This window comes from Octopus sinensis, linkage group LG8 (genome assembly GCF_006345805.1).
Source record: "Octopus sinensis linkage group LG8, ASM634580v1, whole genome shotgun sequence".
NCBI lineage: Eukaryota > Metazoa > Mollusca > Cephalopoda > Octopoda > Octopodidae > Octopus > Octopus sinensis.
This window is the reverse complement of record NC_043004.1, coordinates 11,816,247-11,821,246: the sequence shown is the minus strand read 5'-3', so window position 1 is coordinate 11,821,246 and position 5,000 is coordinate 11,816,247. Positions and strand designations below refer to the sequence as shown.

Sequence of the window (5,000 nt, the reverse complement as noted above, 5' to 3'; positions counted from 1 at the left end):
CTTTATTTTCTGCAAACAAAATGCACAAAAATGCTACACGTTTGCATTATGTTATATGTACAATAATAATAAAGTACGTTATCGTATACATTTTTACAAACCAAGGACGTTATATAGACCTCCTTGACTCAATTCAGAGAAGGGGTGCGTATTATACACAAGGTTTAGGTTTTTCAGAGATACAGCCCCCTAAAAATCCCCTGCGTATTATACTCAAGGGCGGACTATACACGAGCATTTACGGTATTTTATAGTTTATGTCTCAAATTACATATAGCTAGAAAGATAACCTTATTTCTCTCTAATCACAAACATTATAAATTAGCTTCATAAAGTTATAACAGTTCAAAAATGTCAACATCTGTTCTTTATTGATAAAAGTTCGATGCATTAGAGATGGATGCTTTCCTGTCGGCAACCCTCATCACTTTAGTATGATACTTTGTTTTTTCAAATAAGAGATCTCTTAATCTACATGTCTTCGAAACCTCTAATGGAAAATAGTCAGAATAACACTAGCCTACTTCCAAACCATGTGGTCTTGGATTCAGTTCCATCGCGGAGTACCTTGGGCAAGTGTCTTCAGCTGTATTCTTAGAACGACCAAAACCTTGTGAGTGGATTTGGTCGACAGAAACTTGAAGAAAGTCCGTCGTAGATATGTGTATGTATGCGTGTTTGACGTTGTGTTTGGCCCTACCTTGTGTTTGTCCGAGAGAGAGAGAGAGAGAGAGAGAGAGAGAGAGAGAAGAGAGAGAGAGAGAGAGAGAGAAGGGAGAGAGAAAGACAGAGAGAGAGAAAGCATGGAATTTTTCGAACAGCTAATGGTGATGAAGAGCGCGATATCTTCGTCTTCCCGCTTATCCTCCGCGGTACCAACACCAACACCACTACCACTGCCATCATCATCATCATCATCATTAGCATTAAGGCAGGACCGTAGTTCAATGGTTGAGGTGCTCCGATTCCGATGCTTAATGTGTTACAGCGGCGGATTATCTATTTTAGGAATGTGTCGCTGTGAATAAGAAGCTCTAATGCTTTCAGAAAGGATTAAAATCAGATTTGTCTGCATATTACTACAGAACAAATATACAGAACGCCCAAAACAACCGCAATCTATCGTCTGCGGTAGTATTTGTTTCTGACTCACTGCATACACATCAATGAATCATACTTAAAACAATTCCACACCCATTCAACACAAACTTCAAAATTTAGAATATTCATCACAATCATTGGTGTTGTTGTTGTTCTTGTACGACTCCAGGTTAGCTCTGATTAGACTACATATGCATCTCCTATCAGAGTTAATCTAGAGCAGTGGTTCCCAAACTTTTTCAGGCTGCCGCCCCCTTGGTTCTAAGGCCACATTCGTAATGCCCTCCATCGCCACGCTCCCCATCATTAACAACCAAGTTTGAGAAATATGTCAGAGAAATCGGAATTGACATGAGAGCTGAGCAAGCCCAAAAACTGCTTTGTTGGAGACACCTAGGATTTTGAGATTGGTACTTGGATGTTGGATGCCTCCCACGATAATCAACAACCAAGTATCAAAGCTTATAATGTGCGGAAAGAGACCTTGTGAGACCTCTGACGACAGGCTGCGGTCCGTTCTCACAGAATCTACCAGAACAAACAAGACCAAGCGTTCTGAGAAGTAAAACAATAATAATCCTTTCTACTAGGGGCACAAGGCCTGAAATTTTGGGGAAGGAAACTAGTCGATTACATCGACCCCCAGTGTTTCACTGGTACTTAATTCATCGACTCCGAAAGGATGAAAGGCAAACTCAACCTCGGTAGAATTTGAACTCAGACGAAATACCGCTAAACACTTTGTCCGGCGTGCAAACGATTCTGCCAGTTTGCCGCCTTTTAGAGTTATACAATAACTTTTTCTACTCTAGGCACAAGGCCTGAAAAGTTGGGGGACTGTATAGTTGATTACATCGACCACAGTGCATAACTGGTACTTATTTCATCAACTCCGAAAAGATGAAAGGCAAAGTCGACTTTGGCGGAATTTGAACTCAGAACGTAGCGGCAAACAAAATACCTATTTCTTTACTACTCACAAGGGGCTAAACACAGAGAGGACAAACAAGGACAGACAAACGGATTAAGTCGATTATATGGACCCCAGTGTGTAACTGGTACTTATTTAATCGACCCCGAAAGGATGAAAGACAAGGTCGGCCTCGGCGGAATTTGAACTCAGAACATTAGCGGCAAACGAAATACTGCTAAGCATTTCGCCCGGCATGCTAACGTTTCTGCCAGCTCGTCGCCTTCTGGAGTTATACAATAATGGTCTCAAGTCGTTAGTCTCGGTGTTAGTGTGTTTGCGTCCCCGTAACTTAGCTGTTCGGCAAAATTTACCGATAGAATAAGTACCATACTTTAAAAAAAAACATAAGTACGGGGATCGATTCATTCGACTAAAAATTCAAGGTGGTGCCCCAGCATGGCCGTAGTCTAATGACTGAAACAAGCAAAAGATAAAACTGAATCAACCACATCCACCTCTAATTGCATCAACGATGGAGCTTCTATCGTGGTCATTCAACGTGCTGGAAATAATACAACACATTTTTCTTTGAGCTGACTCTGAAGTCTTTAAGAAAAGAGAAAGAAGTCACAACTGGAATAGCTTTGATCATAGGTTTGATTAGTGAACATTGCTGACCTGGGGCGAAAACTTTAATAACTCTAATATTTGTTTTTCTAGTTCTAAATTCCACTTCATTTCTTCTCTCCACATCTAAATTCAGATTTAATACGGATAATCTCTCTACGATTGAAAGTAAAAAAAAAAGAAAAGTTGATTTAGAAAATGAAAACAATTGACTCAAAATTACTATGGATTTCACTAAAAACCGAAAAATAAATAAAATAAATTGTATTTATTGATCGATGGTTCCAGAACAAAAGAAGGCAACCGATAACTCTGTCATGCAATACATCCATGGATTTGATTGATGTTTAGAGAAATATTGGTAGCATCGAGGGAATTAACACATGAATCCTGGTCAGAATCGATGAGTTTCATTTATTTAGTTGTTGTTATTATAAGTTTTATCATTTTTTTTTTTCATTTTTTTTTTTCAGAAAAACTGAAATCAATATAGAATCAAGCCCGCTAGAATATCGATTCCTTACCGCGTAACTATTTATTTTTGTAAATCATTACTTGATTTTGTTTTAATTTCTAAGTCCGAGAAGGCGGTTCCAGTAGCATTTAATATCCCTTGTACGCAAACCATGTGCGTAGATTATTACATTCACACATGGCTAAACTACATTGTATGACGCAGCGTTATATTTCCTGAACGTGCGTTATTAATGAGTCAACGAAGTAACATCTACGGCATTCTTTGAACGGCTAGAAATAGTAGTTAAATTTCCATCAAACACACATTATTGAGGCTGTTATTGTATTAATTCTTTTGAATTCTAAATGAGGTTAAAGACCCCCTTCGGTCATGAATGATTATAAGATTACACCTAGAGTGTTGCCCTCCGGAGTTTAATTCCGAATAAGGTTGTTCATGGAGGACAAGTAGTCACCCATGCCTCTCCTCTCTACGTCACCGATGTTATCCAAGGGAAAGGCAAAGGCCGATACAGCTTGGCACCAGTGACGTCGCAACTCATTTCGACAGCTCTGTGAAATAAAGTGCCTTGCTCAAGAACACAACACAGTTCCAGATAGGTCCTGATTAAAAAAGGTCAACATACTACATGGATTGCCATGGTAATCCAACCTTTTTTTTTTCAAGCCATGTGGGAGTACTTAATATTATGTTATTCAGTTGTATATGTAAATAGTATGCGAAGTCGCATAGCTTAGTGGCTAGAGTGTTGGACTCACAATCGCTAGATCACGGGTTCGATTCCCGGATCGGACTTGGCGATGTGTTGTTCTTGAGCAAAACACTTCATTTCACGCTATTGCAGTCCACTCAGAAGTAACGGAATGGCTTTTTCATCAGTGAGAAATGATGATGATGATGAGCACTAATGTCATCGTCCTCTCGCCTATCCTTCTTGGTATCAATACCACCACCACCACCACCACCTGTTTATCTTGATATAAGATCACCATGTCACGCACACATGGTTGTGATGCATATGCCTTGTTAAAAGGATACTCTAGATCATTTCCAAAGGTACCGGGAAAAAATTCCGCCAGAACGGAGAAATTCTAACTTATGTGGGCCACTCATCGTTGGTGGGTATAATGAGCTTCGTATATTTTACCCTAGTGTCATTATTATTATTAAGTCGGTAAGATGGCAGAATCATTAGCACGGCAGATAAAATGCTTAACGGCATTTCTTCCGACTCTTTACGTCCTGAGTTCAAATGCTACCGAAGTCGACTTCGCCTTTCATTCTTTCGGTGTCGATAAAATAAACAATAGTTGAGCACTGGGATCCATGTAGTCAACTAGCGCCGTCCCGCACAAAAGATAATAATAATAATAATAATAATAATAATAATAATAATAATAATTACTCCGAGTAGGGGCACTCGGATCACTAACATTCAAGTTCGAGAAGTATGTCAGAGAAATAGGAATTGACATGAGAGCAGAGCAAACTCAAAAAACTGTTCTGCTGGTGACAGCTAGGATCTTTGGTGACCTGCTCACCTACCCAGCGGAATGACATCATTCGAATGCTGAAACAATTCAAAGCGCATTGTGATCAGCGATGTATAACAACATCCAATAGTCTAGTCGATACCGTGACATAGTATTTATATTTTAAAGAAAGCTGAATGTGATTTAGAGGGAAATTTGGCTGTCATATCTAGCAGTTCGGACGTCCACCACGTAGAAGCTCCCTGGTTGACTCAGCTTTATTGTGGTTGATACATTACTGAGTGTTTTGAAATTAATGGTGGTCAATAAAAATGAAATGTTGTCAAGACCGAATTTCCATTGGGTCGGAACATCCTTCGAGTAGGATGGCAAGACAGACTCTCAAACA

At 39.5% G+C, this 5,000-nt stretch overlaps 1 long non-coding RNA gene across 1 annotated transcript in view; it reads right to left on the bottom strand.

Moving 5' to 3' along the window:
• Positions 1 to 4,536: 4,536 nt before the first annotated feature.
• The window catches only part of LOC118764408, a 19,973-nt gene continuing 19,509 nt past the window's right edge, over positions 4,537 to 5,000 (bottom strand). Inside the window, exon 3 of the long non-coding RNA XR_005000222.1 lies at positions 4,537 to 4,642. This is a non-coding gene — a long non-coding RNA (uncharacterized LOC118764408). The remainder of the gene's footprint in view (positions 4,643 to 5,000) is intronic.